Consider the following 20,312-nt stretch of genomic DNA (forward strand, 5'->3'; position numbering starts at 1 on the left):
TTCAAGTAAACAGTTCCTACCTTTTCCAAAAGACTATTCTTGATAATAAAAAAGGCTGATTATGACATGTTTTGACTGACCTCAGACCTCTAAAAGATGAATACCTGCCTTGTGAGTGTTCATTTCCCCTCTTCTTTCGATAGATTGCAAGTCCAACCAGCCCTGAGGCAACCAAAACGCAGATTACAGCAATAATAAGCATACCCCGAGTCATCTCATCACTGTCTGAAATAAATAAAACACAAGGAAATGATTAGTGTAAAATATCGCAAGGCTTTGGCAGTATGTTTTAAATGGGCTAAACTAATAGTTTCACTTAATTGTTTTGGTAGTTGCTTTTTCTGGATGGCTTTAATTCAGAATTGATGCTCTTACCTGTCTCCTTGGGACGACCATCTTCACTGCAACATTTTGGAACATGAACTGTCTCCTTGCTGACAGGGTTGCCAGCCACACAGCTGTAGGTGGAGTTGTAGTTCTTTCCCTCTACCTCCAAACGGAGAGATAGATCAGTGGTGAGGTCAGGACTGCTGGTCTGGTTTAGTATTTCCTCTCCTCTGTACAAGGTCAAGGTCACCTCTTTTTCGTTGTCCACAGAACACACCACACTACAGGAGCTGCTGTCACACTCCGTCACCTGAGGTTTGGAAACAAAATCTGGAAGACAAATAGTAAATACATTGGAGGAATGGAACTTATATTTATATTCACTCACTCACTCACTCACTCACTCACTCACTCACTCACTCACTCACTCACTCACTCACTCACTCACTCACTCACTCAGTCACTCACTCACTCACTCACTCACTCACTCACTCACTCACTCACTCACTCACTCACTCACTCACTCACTCACTCACTCACTTACAGTAAAGAGTGAGGTTAAATTTAGGTGTCCTCTTCTTTCCATCTTTATTCTGCACAGAATAAACCCCAGCATCTTCTATCTGTAGGTCTGACAGACTGAATAATCCTGTCACATTGTCCCAGTGAAGGCGATTTTTAAATCTGTCTTCTGGAATTATTTGTCTTTGTCCATTGAGCACAATTGCATTAGTGTCTTCTCCATACCTTAAATATCCAGTTTTAAACACTCTCTCTGGAAAAGATAAAGACTTTCCCATGATGCCTTTCACCTGCTGAGTCTCAGACTTGACTGTTTGCTGGGAAGCACAGAGTACTGTGGACAGAGAGAGACTCAATGTCAACACAATAACAGTATTCCAGGAGGTCTGCAAAACAGTCGCACAATAAATCTGACAATACCTGGATAAGTGTTTAACATGTCAGTAACTGCATCCATATGATATTGCAATCTGATGCAAGAAGATAACAATGACATTCAATAATTAGTTGATTTGTGCAGCACGTCTACAATGTAGTAGCCTGGAACCACACTATTGACTTGAGTATCACAGTTCCTCTTAGCTAATAACAGGTCTGATGTGATGGTGAAGGTCAGGAAACAAAGTTTTAGGACTGGTAGTTGAATATTTTGTCTGAAATTGAGTTCACATGGAAATACATTCTCTGAGCAAGGGAAAATCTTCCACCAATTGACTGTTTTCTTTTCTTTCTAAAATAAAAAAATCAAGGATCACTGAAAAGCACATGATAGAGGGATATTTAACACATTTCCACTTGCTAAACAGGTGAGGCTATAAACTGTGCCTGACCTGCCCTGAATGACAGGTAGCCACTGTTCGTGCCACAAGAGGTACCGGATCCTGGAAAATAGGTTTCGGAATGAAACAGTCCGAAACTGAGAGGTGCCTGATCCTATTTTCAAATTAAGCACTGGTTTCATTGTCACATCCTCTGAAGAGACATAGGCTTACTGTATGTGGCATGTGGGCTCAATAAGCAATTAGGTTGCCCAGGTTATTAGCTCAATGTACATAATGTATATGTCCTTCTATAGTGAAGTGTATAAATTGTATGTACAGTGTGGTCGGAAATTATTGGATCACATGATAGGGATGAGCAAAAAATACTATATACTGAACTATATTGTATACTCCAATAATTAAAAAAAATATTATTTTATAGAAATACAATTGTTCAGAGTAAGAGATTTTGTTTAACTTTTTTGCATTCGGAATTGAAAAGCGTGCCCAAAGTAAACTGCCTGCTACTCAGGCCCAGAAGCTAGGATATGCATACATTTGGTATATTTGGATATAAAACACTATACAGTTTCCAAAACTGTTAAAATAATGTCAGTGAGTATAACATAACTGAAATGGCAGGCAAAAGCCTGAGGAAAATCCATCCAGGAAGTGCTATTATTTTGAAATGGGTGTTTTTCCATTGAAATCCTATCCACCATTTAAAGGGATGGGATGGTTCCCTATGGCTTCCACTAGCTGTGAACAGTCTTTGAACATATTTTTCAGAATAAAGGCCTGAAACAGAGGGAGAATGAGCAGTTTCAATGAGAGGCCAGTGGAAATTCCCCAACCTGTTTGGTGCGCAATCGCGAGAGCGCACCTTTCGTTGTTTATCTTTTATATTAAAGACGCTATTGTCCGGTTGAAATATTATAGATTATTTAGGCTAAAAACAACCTGAGGATTGATTATAAACATCGTTTGACATGTTTCTACGAACTTTACGGATACTATTTGGAATTTTCGTCTGCCTCTCTTGACGGCATTTGAGCCATTGGATTACTGAACAAAACGTGCCAACAAAACTGAGGTTTTTAGATATAAAGAGGGACTTTATCGAACAAAACAAACATTTATTGTGTAACTGGGAGTCTTGTGAGTGCAACCATATGAAGATCATCAAAGGTAAGTGATTAATTTTATTGTTATTTCTGAGTTTCGTGACTAATCTACTGTCACGTTCCTGACCTTATTTTCCTTTGTTTAACTCTGTTTAGTTGGTCAGGACGTGAGTTGTGGTGCGCATTCTATGTTATGTGTTTCTATGTTGGGTTAAATGTGTTGCCTGATATGGTTCTCAATTAGAGGCAGGTGGTTGACGTTTCCTCTGATTGAGAACCATATTAAGGTAGGCTGTTCATACTGTTTGTTTGTGGGTGATTGTTTCCTGTGTCTGTGTATGTCGCACCACACGGGACTGTTTCGGTTTCGTTCATGTATGTAGTCTGTTCCTGTTCGTGCGTTCTTCGTGTTTATGTAAGTTCTCATGTTCAGGTCTGTTTAGTTCGTTTTGTTATTTTGTAAATTCTCAAGTGTGTTACGTGTTCGTCTGGTTGAATAAATGTCATTATGGATTCAAACTACGTTGCGTATTGGTCCGACCCTTCTCGCCTCTCCTCATCCGAGGAGGAGGAATTAGACAGCCGTTACATCTACTTGGCTGCTAACTGTTTGTGATGTTTTGTGTGCTGAGCGCTGTCCTCAGATAATCGCATGGTTTGCTTTCGTCGTAAAGCCTTTTTGAAATCTGTCACAGCGGCTGGATTAACAACAAGTTAAGCTTTATTTTGATGTATTGCACTTGTGATTTTATGAAAATTAAATATTTATAGTAAAAAAACTCTGGACCACCTCTACTCCACACACAGAGACGCATACAAAGCTCTCCCTCGCCCTCTATTAGGCAAATCTGACCATAATTCTATCCTCCCGATTCCTGCTTACAAGCTAAAATTAAAGCAGGAAGCACCAGTGACTAGATCAATAAAAAAGTGGTCAGATGAAGCAGATGCTAAGCTACAGGACTGTTTTGCTAGCACAGACTGGAATATGTTCGGGGATTCCTCCGATGGCATTGAGGAGTACACCACATCAGTCATTGGTTTCATCAATAAGTGCATCGATGACGTTGTCCCCACAGTGACCGTACGTACCCCAACCAGAAGCCATGGATTACAGACAACATCCGCACTGAGCTAAAGGCTAGAGCTGCCGCATTCAAGGAGCGTATAGTAATTTGTAAACTTATAAGAAATCCTGCTATGCCCTCCGACAAACCATCAAATGGTCAAAGCATCAATACAGGACTAAGATCGAATCATACTACACCGGCTCTGACGCTCGTCTGGCAGGGCTTGCAAACCATTAAAGACTACAAAGGGAAGCACAGCCGAGAGCTGCCCAGTGACGCGAGCTAACCAGACGAGCTAAACTCCTTCTATGCCCGTTTCGAGGCAAATAACACTAAAACATGCGTGAGAGCACCAGCTGTTCTGGAAGACTGTGTGATCATGCCCGCCGCAGCCGATGTGAGTAAGACCTTTAAACAGGTAAACATCCACAAGCCCGGAGGGCCAGACAGATTACCAGAACGTGTACTGCGCTGACCAACTGGCAAACAGCTCCCTCTGCAACTGGATCATGGACTTCTTGACAGGCTGCCCCCAGGTGGTAAGGGTAGGTAACAACACATCCGCCACACTGATCCTCAACACAGGGGCCCCTCAAGGGTGCATGCTCAGTCCCCTTCTGTACTCCCTGTTCACTCATGATGTCACGGCCAGGCACGACTCCAACACCATCATTAAGTTTGCAGATGACACAACAGTGGTAGGTCTGATCACCGACAACGACCAGACAGTCTATAGGGAGGAGGTCAGAGACCTGGCTGCGTGGTGCCAGGACAACAACCTTTCCCTCAACGTGATCAAGACAAAGGAGATGTTTGTGGACTTCAGGAGAAAGAGGACTGAGCATGCCCCCATTTTCATCAACGGGGCTGCAGTGGTTGAGAGCTACAAGTTCCTTAGTCTCCACATCACCAACAAACTAACATGGTCCAAGCACACCAAGACAGTCATGAAGAGGGCATGACAAAACCTATTCCCCCTCAGGTGACTGAAAAGATTTAGTATGAGTCCTCAGATCTTCAAAAGGTTCTACAGCTGCACCATCGAGAGCATCCTGACTGATTGCATCACTGCCTGGTATGGACACTGCTCGGCCTCCTACCGCAAGGCACTATAGAGGGTAGTGCGAACGTCCCAGTACATCACTGGGGCCAAGCTTCCTGGACCTCTATACCAGGCGGTGTCAGAGGAAGGCCCTAAAAATAGTCAAAGACCCTAGTCATAGACTGTTCTCTCTGCTACCGCATGGCAAGCAGTACTGGAGCGCCAAGCCTAGGTCAAAGAGGCATCTAAACAGCTTCTACCCCCAAGCCATAAGACTGCTGAACATCTAATCAAAGGGCTATCCAGACCATTTGCATTGCACCCCCCGCCCCGCTACTCTCTGTTGTTATCATCTATGCATAGTCACTTTAATAACTCTACCTACATGTACAAGTCGCTCTGGATAAGAGCGTCTGCTAAATGACTTAAATGTAAATGTAAATGTACATATAACCGATGCCCCCGCACATAGACTCTTTACTGGTACCCCTCTGTATATAGTCTCGCTATTGTTATTTTACTACTGTTCTTTAATTACTTGTTACTTTTATTTGTTATTCTTATCTGTATTTTTTTAAACTGCATTGTTTTTTAGGGGCTCATAAGTAAGCAATTCACTGTAAGGTCTTCACCTGTTGTATTCGGCGCATGTGACTAATACAATTTGATTTGATTTTTATTTATAATTTTTACAGTTTGTAGGATCCATGTCGGCCTATAGGTGTCTTATAGGTGTCTTTGGAAGTGAAAGTTTTACACAGGAAAAAGGAGGACTGTTCTGCATGGGCTGTGTAGGCCTGAGAGTGTAACTGTACAGTGCTTTTGTGAAACATTGTTTTCACATTTTCTAAGCGATATGAGATATGCAAATTGGTCAAGATTAACATGATCTTCATCATCACCGATTTGCATACTAAGGGAGCCTCCAGTGTACATACTCCAGGCACATGATAATAAAGTATGCATACGGTATAAGCCTAATATCTATCTGTGTTTATGTCTCACCCACACAAACTCACATACCTAACATATTTTCATCTAAAATGGTTTAGGATCTTATTCACAAGAATTTTACACTAGAATATAATTTACTTCAAATTATTAATAGTTAACCTTAAGATTCCACTCCATTTGACTTTCAAGAGAGAAAACAACAATTTCTCCAGTTCTAAACATTTTATTTAAACATCCTTAATGTGGATAATGTTTTTGAGGCCCAAAGACTATTTTACATGGAAAACAAGATGACTTAATTCATTTGCAAAAATGTTTAAAAAAAAGTTTTTGCTTCGTCATTATAGGGCATTGTGTGTAGATTGATGACGGGGGAAATCATACATTTTAGAATAGGGCTTATGGTTGAAATTACGATATTATATTTTAATACTGTTTATGTATCGAATGGTTGTAATTGATTTAGGACTGTCCAAAATTGTAATTTGGGGTATCAGGTTGATTGTGGAGGTTTACACTGCTAAATGTATAGTAATTTAGACCAAGAATGCATTGTGAAACTGATTTGTAATTATGATCAGGATTAGGAAGTTATACTAGAATTATGGATAATTATACTGTATGTTAAATGTACATTGTGCCAGAGTCGGTGTGCGTTAAGTTGAGGGTTTTGTCTTTAAGTGATAGCTTAACTAATGTGAAACACTAAGCATTGTCATTCAAAATTTGGGTTGAATAATGAATTGGGGTTTAATCATGATTCGTAACGGAATTATATTTTTTCGTAACGGAATCATATTCTGTCTTCCCTGTAAAACATTTTAAAAATCTGAAATGGTGGCTTTATTCACAAGACCTGTATCTTTCATCTGGTGTCTTGGACTTGTGATTTAATGATATTTAGATGCTACAAGTTACTTGTGACGCTATGCTATCTGTGCTAATCAGTGGGGTGAGTTGGGGGGTGCTACCGGATCAGGGTTGCTGACTCGTGAGAAGTTAACTGACTGATTGATTTGAGTAAAGTTTGAGTATGTTAACAACTATTTGAGTGGAGCAATTCATGTATTATGGATTGATTGTTTTGATTGTTGTTAAGTTAATGCGCTCCTGACTCTGGGATACACCAGTTCAACGATACGAAATAAGGGGAAATGCGCTAGAGTTCGTATAAAACACTCCAAACCAATTTGTTGTGAAAGCCCCCTAAGATTTGAAAAGCTATGCCTCCCCTGGCTCAGGCGACCCCCCAACAAACACACATGCACAACCAGAAATTGATTGATTGGAGACAGCTTGTGTCAATTACAGAAAATGTTCTAGAATGTTCTTCCTGCAGCAACACTGGTGGTTAATGGTTGAAAAACTGGTAAAAGTACAATGTCTCCATTTCTAGAACAAAATGCAGGGCCCTAACTCCCTAAGTATTACATCTGGATTGTGGATCCTTGAAATGGGTAATCAGCCTACTTGTTGACACCCTCAGAACATAATTCTGAAGAGTTTGTTCAGATATTTGCGTCGTAGCTCTTATTGCTCTTGAATGTCTTCATTCTCAGTTAAGATGTTCAAGTGAGACATGCACACCCTAAAAACCATAGCTTTTTTGTCCCATGGTATGAAACAGCTACTCATCAAATGTACCATTCGAATGTAGCTTCAATACCACTTTGAGTGTTAGTTTTACCTAAACTCTTTTAGATATAGATTTGTTCATTTTGTGCATGAAGCCATATCCATTGTCCTGTAATGATTCAACATGGTTGAGGGAATAGCCAAGTTCCAACACCATAAAGGTGTATGTTTTATTGTCACATCCATAGTCATTAGTCTTTTTAAACATCATTGGGCAGGCACTGTGAGCCTTAACACAGTGAGCCTGTTAGCTGAGTTCATTTCAAATGACAAGCTACAGTCTCAGTGAATTATAAAAGGTTGTCTGCCTGTTGTTTCCAAAAGATGATTAATCTCTCATCTAAATTAGTTTATGAATCAATAAAATATTGGCGTACTCTGTAGTTGGTGTATAGATTGCAAACCTTTATAGCCTACACCTCTTTCATCCCATGAAAGAGCTCTGTTTTAGAAACTAGCCTCTGTCTGTATCTATCGCTTAAATGTAAATAGTCCCATTCGGTCTGTGCTCCACACACTACAGTCCTAGTCCAGGCTCCCTTGTCAAGAAACACAACAAGCGTACAAACATATGATAGATCAAAAGTTACCAATTAAAACATTGAATACTTTATGTTAGTGAAGCAAATCAGTAACAACAAAAGAAACATACCATCAATTACGAAATATAGCAGCATGAGCCTTGTCCATCCAAACAAATGGTTCATTGCTCTAAAGCTCAAGCTCTTCAGTTGTGTGCAAGATGTGACCTTGTCCAAGTACAGAGGAGATAATAGACTCAACCAGACCAACAGCTGTCTGGGGTGTATTCATTACGCATATTCTGTTGCCAAAACCTTACTTAAAATGTAAGCAAACGGAACAGGTAGGGACCTACCTGAATTTGTCCAATAGAAACTCTAGTTCTAGCTGCAACTGTTTGGATTAATGATTACACACCTAATATCACCACCAACCTGTCTCACCCTCTGGAGGTTGAGAGAGAAGATTACAACTCCATCTACAGTGGTGTAGCTGACAACCCTGTCAGTAATCACATCATCACCTTCAACATCACAGCACCCTGTGGAGATGGAGGCCTTGGAGAAGACGCATGTGTGAGAAATCATATAATCGATTATTGCCATCAGGTCTGAGCTCAATACACTATAATGCCCATCCCTCTTGAGATAGGGGGACCAGGTTAGTAGACTTGTTGTGTAGTGACGAACCAAAGTGTATGTTGTTAAAGCACACCTTCTAGTGGAGAAAATAGAGAATTTCACTGTGAATGGTTTGCACTTTAATCTTGTATGGTAGCCTGTGTTCTATTATGTGAGGTATGAACACTGAGTGCACAAAACATTAGGAACACCTGCTCTTTCCATGGCATAGACTGACCAGGTGAATCCAGGTGAATGCCATAATCCCTTATTGAGGTCACTGTTAATCCACTTCAATCAGTGTAGATGAAGGGGAGGAGATATTTGAGTGTGTCAAGAACTGCAATGCTGCTAGGTTTTTCACACTCAACAGTTTCACGGTGTGTATCAAGAATGGTCCACCCCCCAAAGGACATCCAGCCAACTTGACACAACTGTGGGAAGCACTGGAGTCCACATGGCCAGCATCCCTGTGGAACTCGTTCGACACCTTGTAGAGTCCATACCCCGGAGAATTGAGGCTCTTCTGAGGGAAAACGCGGGTGCATCTCAATATTATGACAACTCCATTGTGTCCTCCTCCCAGAGTGCTAAGAACCTTGGCGTGATCCTGGACAACACGCTGTCGTTCTCAACTAACATCAAGGCGGTGACCCGTTCCTGTAGGTTCATGCTCTACAACATTCGCAGAGTACGACCCTGCCTCACACAGGAAGCGGCGCAGGTCCTAATCCAGGCACTTGTCATCTCCCGTCTGGACTACTGCAACTCGCTGTTGGCTGGGCTCCCTGCCTGTGCCATTAAACCCCTACAACTCATCCAGAACGCCGCAGCCCGTCTGGTGTTCAACCTTCCCAAGTTCTCTCACGTCACCCCGCTCCTCCGCTCTCTCCACTGGCTTCCAGTTGAAGCTCGCATCCGCTACAAGACCATGGTGCTTGCCTACGGAGCTGTGAGGGGAACGGCACCTCCGTACCTTCAGGCTCTGATCAGGCCCTACACCCAAACAAGGGCACTGCGTTCTTTCACCTCTGGCCTGCTCGCCTCCCTACCTCTGAGGAAGTACAGCTCCCGCTCAGCACAGTCAAAACTGTTCGCTGCTCTGGCACCCCAATGGTGGAACAAACTCCCCCACGACGCCAGGTCAGCGGAGTCAATCACCACCTTCCGGAAACACCTGAAACACCACCTCTTTAAGGAATACCTAGGATAGGATAAAGTAATCCTTCTAACCCCCCCCCCCCCCCCTTAAAAGAGTTAGATGCACTATTGTAAAGTGGTTGTTCCACTGGATATCATAAGGTGAATGCACCAACTTGTAAGTCGCTCTGGATAAGAGCGTCTGCTAAATGACTTAAATGTAAATGTAAATTAGGAAGGTGTTCCTAATGCTTTGTGAACTCAATGCATTCAGAAAGTATTGATACCAATTGATTTATTCCACATTTTACAGCCTAAATTCAAAATAGATGAAATATATGTTTTTCCTTCACCTATCTACACACAATACCTCATAATAACAAAGTGAAAATATGTTTTTAGAAATGTTTGCACATTTATTGAAAATGAAATACATAAATATCTCAACTATCTACATAATTCTTCACACCGCTGAGTCAATACATTGTAGAAGCATCTTTGTCAGTGTATATTTGGCCTTTTGTTTTAGGTTGGTGTCTTTCTGAAAGGTGAATTTGTCTCCCAGTCTTTTGGATAGCAGACTGAACCAGTATTTTGCCTGTGCTTAGCTCTATTCCATTTATTTGTATCTGAAAAAACTCCCAAGTCCTTGCCAATGACAAGCATACCCATAACATGATGCAGCCACCACCATGCTTGAAAAAATTAATAGCGGTACTCAGTGATGTGTTGGATTTGCCCCAAACATAACGTTTTGTATTCATTCATTTTTGGCACATTTTTTCAGTCTTCTTTATTGCAAACAGGATCCGTGTTTTGGAATATTTTTATTCTGTCTTGGCTTCCTTCTTTTCACTCTGTCATTTAGGTTAGTATTGTTGATTAAATTAACTACAATGTTGTTGATCCATCCCCAGTTTTATCCAAAAGGAGGGGTGGACAATTTAGACAAGCCTGTGACTGGCTACAGCTGCAAAAGAAAAACCCTACGCTGGCCACTTGTGATATTCTTCAACATCTTGGACATCTCGGTATACAACGCGTTTGTCATCTGGATGGCGTTGAACTCAGTTTGGAACAGAGGGAAGCTCCAGAGGAGACAGCTTTTTCTCGAGGAGCTGGGCAAGGTATTGGTAAGAATACAAATCCAGAGGAGGAAACATATCCCAAGGACCCCATCTTCTGCAGCAATTTTGAGGAGCATTCAGGAGGAGGATGCTGGTGCCCCATCTGCCTGACCCACAGAACCAACAACTCCAATACCTGAAGTAAGTGTGAGTGATGTTGTTGCATGTGTGTGTGTCTGACTCTTATACCTTGGCCTGCTGTAACTATATAAGTGAATGAGTGAGATGTTAGTAAAATTCCTGAACTAAGTGTTTTCGTCATTCTAGATTGCAGCTGGTAGCAACAAGAAGAAGCGCTGTGATGCGTGTGGACCCAAGAAGGACAGGAAGACACAGTACACATGCATCAAGTGCAAGAAATACATTTGTAACACACACAGAGTGAAACTCTGTCCCTCATGTGGTGTGTAGACCAGACTTAATTTGAGTTCAATCGGGCTCATTTATCATTTCCAAAAAATAATGTATGTAAAATTTGTCCTTCCAATTTGTTTATTTCAAAGCAATAAACATCAATAGTGATGAAAACCTTTGTCAGAGTCGTGTGTATAGGTGGCAGGGAAGTCAGGCGCAGGAGAGTCAAACGGAGTGTAAATGGAGTCTTTTAATATATGTCCACTTATTAACATGCTCCAAACACTAAAATGTACATACATAAAAATAAACATGGATACGAGGACCCGTCGCGCACCTATTCAACAAGAAACAACACTGACATAAAACAATCTCTGACAAAGACATGAGGGGAAACAGAGGGTTAAATACACAACAGGTAATGAATGGGATTGAAACCAGGTGTGTGGGAAGACAAGACAAAACCAATGGAAAATGAAAAATAGATCAATGATGGCTAGAAGACCGGTGACGTCGACCGCCGAACAAGGAGAGGCAACGACGTCGGCAGAAGTCGTGACAACCTTTTAAAATGTATATTTGTTCAAGATTAACATGATTTATTCCACTCATGTCTTGATTATAATTGATTTTTGTTTACACAAATCTAATTTTATAAATAAAACGAACAGCGCTTTTATTGATAAATGTGATCTAGCTGAGGTAAATGGCAAATATTAACAATGTATGCTGTCTATATTATAAGTCAACATCTAAGTATTAAGTATTAAGTATTTTTACGTAAATTGTTATGGCTGTATTGTTATGGCTGGGGGCAGTATTGAGTAGCTTGGATGAATAAGGTGCCAGAGGTGCCCAGAGTAAACTGCCTGCTACTCAGTCCCAGTTGCTAATATATGCAGATTATTAGTATATTTGGATAGAAAACACTCTGAAGTTTCTAAAACTGTTTGAATGATGTCTGTGAGTAAAACAGAACTCATATGGCAGGCAAAAACCTGAGAAAAACATCCAACCAGGAAGTGGGAAATCTGAGGTTGGTCAATTCATTCCCTATTGAAGATACAGTGGGATATTGTTCATGTTGCACTTCCTAAGGCTTCCACTAGATGTCAACAGTCTTTAGAAACTTGTTTGAGGCTTCTACTGTAATGGAGGGGCTCATAAGGGCTCTTTGACTCAGTGGTCTGGCAGAGTGCCACAAGCTCGTGACGCTCGTTCATGTGAGTGGTAGCTCGCATTCCATTGCTTTTCTACAGACAAAGGAATTCTCCGGTTGGAACATTATTGAAGATTTATGTTAAAAACATCCTAAAGATTGATTCTATACATCCTTTGACATGTTTCTACGGACTGTAACGGAACTTTTTGACATTTCGTCTGCTCCTAGTGAACGCGCTTCGTGACTTTGGATTTGTTTACAAAACGCGCTAACAAAAGCTATTTGGACATACATTTTTTTTTTTTTTTGGTGATGGACATTATCGAACAAAACAAACATTTATTGTGGAACTGGGATTCCTGGGAGTGCATTCTGATGAAGATCATCAAAGGTAAGTGAATATTTATGTTATTTCTGACTTCTGTTGACTCCACAATATGGCGGATATCTTTTTGGCTTGTTTGGTCTCTGAGCGCTGTACTCAGATTATTGCATGATTAGCTTTTTCCGTAAAGCTTTTTTGAAATCTGACACAGCGGTTGCATTAAGGAGAAGTGTATCTAAAGTTCCATGCATAACACTTGTATTTTCATCAACATTTATTATGAGTATTTCTGTAAATTGATTTGGCTCTCTGCAAAATCACCGGATGTTTTTGGAACTACTGAACATAACGCGCCAATGTATACTGAGATTTTTTTATATAAATATGAACTTTATCGAACAAAACATACATGTATTGTGTAACATGAAGTCCTATGAGTGTCATCTGATGAAGATCATCAAAGGTTAGTTATTAATTCTATCTCTATTTCTGATTTTTGTGACTCCTCTCTTTGACTGGAAAAAATGGCTGTGTTTTTCTGTGACTTGGCTCGACCTAACATAATCATTTGTGGTGCTTTCTCCGTAAAGCCTATTTGAAATCGGACACTGTGGTGGGATTAACAAGAAGTGTATCTTTAAAATGGTGTGAAATACTTCTACATTTGAGTAATTTTAATTATGAGATTTCTGTTGTTTTGAATTTGGCGCCCTGCACGATCAATGGCTGTTGTCATATCGATCCCGTTAGCAGGATCTCAGCCCTAAGAAGTTATTAAAAATCCAATAATATTGTGGGTCCATCAGACCTGCGAACATTGGGCCAGTAACTGAATCCGCGAGCTGACAAGGTAAAACATCTGTAATTCTGGCCCTGGACAAGGCAGTTAACCCAATGTCCCTAGCCGTCATTGTAAATAAGAATTTGTTCTTAACTGACTTGCCTAGTTAAATAAAGGTAAAATAAAAAATACATATAAAAAATATGAACAAAAAAACATGAACACCACACAGGGGTAAAGGCTGGGCTGCAGGTGACTGAATACAGACATATGCCTCAGGAATACATTTTGGAAGAGCAGCCAGATTGTGGGAGGGATGGGGGCCTGTGTGGGGTAACCAGAGATCTGTGTGGGTGTGTTGCTTGGGCTAACTCAGCCAGGTTAAACCTATTCGATTGTACTTAGTAGGGGTGGGTGGGATAAACAAGCTGTGAGAGGGGCGGAAATTTGCCATGGCAAAGAGCTCATCAACTGCTTTAGTGTTTAACTTCTCTGCGCTACGGATCCCTTTTACGGGATCACTTTCCTAAACAACTGCTAGAATTGCAGGGCGCCAAATGCATAAATATTACTAAAAATATTTATAATCATGCAATCACAAGTGAAATATACCAAAACACAGCTTAGCTTGTTGTTAATCCACCTATCGTGTCAGATTTTGAAAATATATTCTACAGCGAAAGAAATCCAAGCTTTTGTGAGTGTAGCTTTCAATGCTACAACAGCTAGCCCCAAATTAGCATGGTCACGAAAGTAAGAAAAGCAATGAAATTAATCGCTTACCTTTGATAATCTTCGGATGTTTCCACTCACGAGACTCCCAGTTACACAACAAATCTTCTTTTGTTCGATAAATATTACTTTTATCACAAAAAAAACGCCATTTGGGCTGCGCATTATGTTGAGAAAACAAAAGCCGTGTTCCGTTTGACAAATTCCAAAAAGTATCCATAATGGTCGTAGAAACATGTCAAATGTTTTTTATAATCAATCCTCAGGTTGTTTTTAACAAACATAATCGATAATATTTCAAACGGACCATAACCTATTCTTGAAGAGAGAAACGGAAAATGGTGAGCCCCTCTGTCGCGCGCAGGAAATATTCAGAGGACACTTGACTACTTTTGAAAAATGTCGCTCATTTTTCAAAATAAAAGCCTGAAACTATGTCTAAAGCCTGGTCACAGCCTGAGGAAGCCATTGGAAAAGGAATCTGGTTGATTCCCCTTTAAATGGAGGTTAGACGGGCCAGGGAACACAGTTAAAAAAATATATATATATCAATTCCGGGTTACATTTTCTCAGGGTTTCGCTTGCAGAATAAGTATTGTTATACTCATAGACAATATTTTGACAGGTTTGGAAACTTTATAGTGTTTTCTATCCTAATCTGTAAATTATATGCATATTCTACGATCTGGGCCAGAGAAAATGTCAGTTTACGCTGGGCAATTTTTAAAAAACAAAACAAATTCTGACCCCTAGCGCTAAGAAGTTAAAGTAATAATTTAGACATAAATCAGACATATAGTGATGAATTTATCATATTTGCATAAAGCTGTACCGGTCTCTGACTCTCTCATTCCCTTCATAAGTTAACCTGGTTGCTTTAGCTCAAGTAAAACTACACAAATAAATGTATAAAAATGAACGAGTGTCAACATACTTGAATTCAGCCAACCCCACAACACCCCCATATTCTCTGTATGTGTGTGAGTGTGCATGTACACTTCTCTATCGCCATCTATTACAGCGTGTGGTTATCGCTTATTTGTTCTCTCTGAGATCAGTAGCCTATATGTCATTCCTCTTATAGGGGAGATGTGGTACCTCCCTCTGACTCTGAACAGCTTCTCTCAAACAAGAGAACTGACACCACAAACCATGCTCTTAGTCCCCTGCACCTACATTTAGCAGACACTCTTATCAAGAGTGACTTACAATAAGTGCATTCAACTAAAGTAGGTAAGATAAATCCACATACAGTATCACAATCATTTCAAAATAACCTCTGTCAGCCAATTCTGTGCAAGTCAGATCTGTGCTAGTAAGCTAGTCAAATTAAGGACTCCTTTGCCTAACCTTTAATCTCAACTTAGTTTTAAATGAACAGAACAGATAATGACGGCAAAAGGACAGCTTCCAACTGTGACCAGTTATCATAGTGTCCCTCTGTTAGTTCTCAGGGGAGCATAGCCTTCCATAGCTCATTGGTACAGTGTGGCCCTTGCAACCCCAGGATAGTGGGTTTGATTCCTGTGACCACCTGTATGTAAAATATATGCACACATGACTGTAAGTCACTTTGGATAAAAGTGTCTGCTAAATTACATATAGATTTTACAATGTATACTGAATAGACTTTCTAGGTGCGTGCTGACATTTTAACATTATATGGCCCCTCCTCTCACGTCCAGAGGAGAGAGACAGAAAGAAAGAGGGAGGAAAGAGAGACAGGCATACAATACGAGGGAGAGAGAGAGACCGAGAGAGACAGAGTCAGATAGAGAGACACTCAAGATGGAGAGAGAGAGTCAGAGAGAGAGCTCCATCAGTAAGACATTTCAGAATGCAGTAGGAAACGTCGCTATGTAGAGACACAATCATGATCATCTAAAATGTACTAACCATTGGAAGACATTTGAAAGTAATTGAATCGTGTGGTAATAATGATATGCCAGGCTTGTAGCTGTGGTTGCCATGCACAGACAGGAGGGCAAGAGACACAGGGTTTTAGTGTTTGAGATGTGTTTAGGTTTTAACCTGTATTCCTCTTGCTGTGAAATACACAACCAATAGCTCACCAATAGCATTTTCATTGGATTAATTGCTCATAAGATCCATTTAAGATTCAAAGGGTATGATGAATTATGTTTATTTCTGTTTATGGAGATGTCTAGTTAGGGTCTCTAAGCTAGACAGGATGTGGTGGCGCTGCAGAGAATCAGAGATGATAGATAATGGGGGCAGGAAGAAATGCACCATCTCTGACTGACAGCATCAACCACACGGCCAAGGTGACAAGTAGCAAAAACCTGTTCAAACTAGATTTATTGAAATTATTAAAATGTGGGATTCAGAGTAGGGCTAATGCCAAATAAAGTTGTGTTAATTGTATAGAATTTGACCTTTTGAGGATATGGTAAGTGCTTTATTTGTCTCTTCCCCACGGTGGAGTCTTAGCAAAGATTACGGACGGCTGCTGTGTGAAACTACACTGTTAAAGTGGAAAGTCTCAAAACAGCATGGGTGTGTAATGAAACCATGGAAAGTATTGCCCCTAATCAAAAATACGTTCAAATCAAACGTTATTGGTCACATACACATACTTTGCGGATGTTATTGCAGGCCCAGCGAAATGTTTCTAGCTCCAACAGAGGAATACTGTAATAGTGGGCCAGCAGACAACCTGGCAGTTTAGAGCGTTGGGCCAGTAAACGAAAAGTCAAATCTGTCTTTCTACCCATGAGCAAGGCAATTAACCCTAATTGCGCCAGGGGTATTGGCTGATCCTTGGCCAAAACCCCACTCGATGAGAGAGTCTCAGGGGGAGTGGGATATAAATACAAAACAAATTTCCATTTCACACCTCACACTTGTACAGGTTACCCACTTGTACATACAGTGTAACATGACTGTAAAACTACCCCCTAATTATAACAATACACTTAAATCCCCAACATAAAAATAATGGAATTAAGAAATATCAGAACAAGTAACGTCAGAATCTGGAATATATATATATACTGTATATACACACACTACCATTCAAAAGTTTGGGGTCACTTAGAAATGTCCTTGTTTTTAAAAAGAAAATTAAAAAAATTGCCCATTAAAATAACATCAAATGCATCAGAAATACAGTGTAGACATTGTTAACGTTGTAAATGACTACTGTAGTTGGAACCGGCTGATTTTTAATGGAATATCTACATAGGCGTACAGAGGCCAATTATCAGCAACCATCACTCCTGTGTTCCAATGGCACGTTGTGTTAGCTAATCCAAGTTTATCATTTTAAAAGGCTAATTGATCATTAGAAAACCCTTTTGCAATTATGTTAGCACAACTGAAAAGTTTTGTACTGATTAAAGAAGCAATAAAACTGGCCATCATTAGACTAGTTGAGTATCTGGAGCATCAGCATTTGTGGGTTTGATTACAGGCTCAAAATGGCAGAAACAAAGAAATATCTTCTGAAACTCGTCAGTCTTTTCTTGTTCTGAGAAATGAATGCTATTCCATGTGAGAAATTGCCAAGAAACTGAAGATCTCGTACAAAACTGTACTACTTCCTTCACCGAACAGCGCAAACTGGAATAGAAAGAGGAGTGGGAGGCCCCGGTTCACAAATGAGCAAGCGGACAAGTACATTTGAGTGTCTAGTTTGAGAAACAGATGCATCACAAGTCCTCAACTGGCAGCTTCATTAAATAGTGCCCGCAAAACACCAGTCTCAACGTTAACAGTGAAGAGATGACTCCGGGATGCTTGAAGGTTGGGTGATTTTGAGAAATTAATTGTTATAACAAGAACATTTTCAAACACCCAGCACTTCAGGGGAGGCCAACCAAGTAAGCTGGATTTTCTTCCAGGCCTATTTTAAAGAGAGAGTTCACCCAAATTACAAAATGTTTTTGTCATTACCTTGAGAGCAGTCTATGGATAAGGAGACTGCAATCTATGATTTGGTTCTCCACTGCCATCAACCATGAATATTAAAAATGTACTGTACATTACATCCCCCAAAAATCTCAAAGTAACAACCTTGTCGAATTTTGAGTGTTAATTTCATGTTCAAATCATTCTGAATACAACTGACATGTTTTTTGTGTGTTTTTTTTAACCCTGGTCATACGCCTAAGTCATGTCAAAATACATAGAATTGCAAGAAATTAGCTTTAAAACAGTACAATTTTTGTCTATGCCAGGGGGCAATGAAATTCACATTGCAAATCTCACTCCAAACATTGGCAGCCCTGATTTAACCAGTAAGTCATCGAGAACACATTTTCTCTTTTACAATACATGACCAAAAAGCGATAGTGAAATTATAACAGCATTTTTTTCTGCAGCATCTGCCACAGCACTTTTGCAATAGTATAGCGCATTCACATCAATTACACAAGAGTCATGTAACGTGATAGTAGCCTACTTTTGTAATTGACTCTCAGTTTGACAAGGCAGACTTACCACTTTCGAGCAAGAGTAATATCCAGAGAACGGATTGTATCATTTTTCTTACCAATAGGGTGTTCAGACTAAGTGTAATTCAAAAGATCAATTTTTCGCCAGCACTCTACTGTCTCCCACCCATTGCTCGACATGTCTGTCTGTGTCTCTCTCTCTCTCCTTCTCTCTCTCTCCTTCTCTCTCTCTCCTTCTCTCTCTCTCCTTCTCACTCACTCACTCACTCACTCACTCACTCACTCACTCACTCACTCACTCACTCACTCACTCACTCACTCACTCACTCACTCACTCACTCACACACTCTCTCTCTCACATGGATTGTGTGCCCAGGCTCTCTATTCCTCTTAATATCTTTCACACATTGTGTGCGCTGTCTCTCTCTCTTTCAGGAAAACATGTTAGAGAAAGTGGGGTGTGTCCCTTCCTGTATTTTTTGTGAATTAAATTAAATTCAAAGGGCTTTATTGGCATGGGAAACATGTTTACATTGCCAAAGCAAGTGAAATAGATAATAATCAAAGTGATATAAACAACAAAAATAAACAGTAAACATTACACTCACAAAAGTTACATTTAAAATGTCACAGTATTCCTATATACAACGTTGTAACGATGTTTAAATAGTTGAAGTACAAACATAAATATGGGTTGTATTTACAATGGTGTTGGTTCTTCACAATCTTGCTGCTATCAAATAAAATAAAATTGTATTAGTCACATGCGCCGAATACCACAGGTACCTTACAGTGAAATGCTTACTTATGAGCCCCTAACCAACAGTGTAGTTAAAAAAAATATGGACAAGAATAAGAGATAAAATTAACAAGTAATTAAAGAGCAGCAGTAAAAAAAAAAAACTATATTTACAGGGGGGTGCCGGTACAGAATCAATGTGCGAGGACACCGGTTTGTTGAGGTAGTGCCAAAGCTTCTTTTCAGTTCTGTCTGTTCTGTTTGCATGTAGGTGCCTCCCCTGTATCTTTTTATAGCTGGTCATTGTTTAGTTTGTTTAGTGCCAGTGGATAGCAGCTGTGTACATAAAAAAGCAGATGTTTGGTGAGATAAATCCACCTACACCTTTGAAGCGATGGCTAGTAGGTTACGGTGGAAACAAAGTCCACATGTACATTTTTCCTTTCACCATGTAGAGGGATAGATCCTTTTGCCTTTTGACTCAGAAAATTATCTTTGGTGACATTTTACTCATATTGCTTTTCGCAAAATTCAGACGTGATTAAGTGAAGTTCAAATCAAATCTTATTTTATTTGTTACATGCGCCGAATACAACAGTGAAATGCTTACTTACAAGCCCTTAACCAACAATGCAGTTGAGAAAAAAATTATAATAACAAAAAAAAATAACAATAGCGAGGCTATATACAGGGGGCACCGGTACAGAGTCAATGTTAGTCTAGGTAATTGAGGTTTTAGGTACATGTAGGTAGAGTTATTAAAGTGACTATGCATAGATAATAATAGAGTAGCAGCAGTGTAAAAGGGGCAGGGGGGGGGGGGGGGGCAATGCAAATAGTCTGTGTAGCCGTTTGATTAGATGTTCAGGAGTCTTATGGCTTGGGTGTAGAAGCTGTTTAGAAGCCTCTTGGACCTAGACCTGGTGCTCCGGTACCGCTTGCCGTGCAGTAGCAGAGAGA

At 40.2% G+C, this 20,312-nt stretch overlaps 1 long non-coding RNA gene across 1 annotated transcript; it reads right to left on the reverse strand.

Annotated features, from left to right (window-relative positions):
• Positions 1–381: 381 nt before the first annotated feature.
• Positions 382–8,219, reverse strand: LOC139577868 (uncharacterized). The gene is made up of 3 exons (XR_011675449.1): positions 8,088–8,219; positions 872–1,183; positions 382–657 (listed from the first exon to the last, which is right to left on the reverse strand). It is a non-coding gene; the product is annotated as an uncharacterized lncRNA (long non-coding RNA).
• Between the last annotated feature and the right edge of the window lie 12,093 nt (positions 8,220–20,312).

Source organism: Salvelinus alpinus, chromosome 6 (assembly GCF_045679555.1).
Source record: "Salvelinus alpinus chromosome 6, SLU_Salpinus.1, whole genome shotgun sequence".
Lineage (NCBI taxonomy): Eukaryota > Metazoa > Chordata > Actinopteri > Salmoniformes > Salmonidae > Salvelinus > Salvelinus alpinus.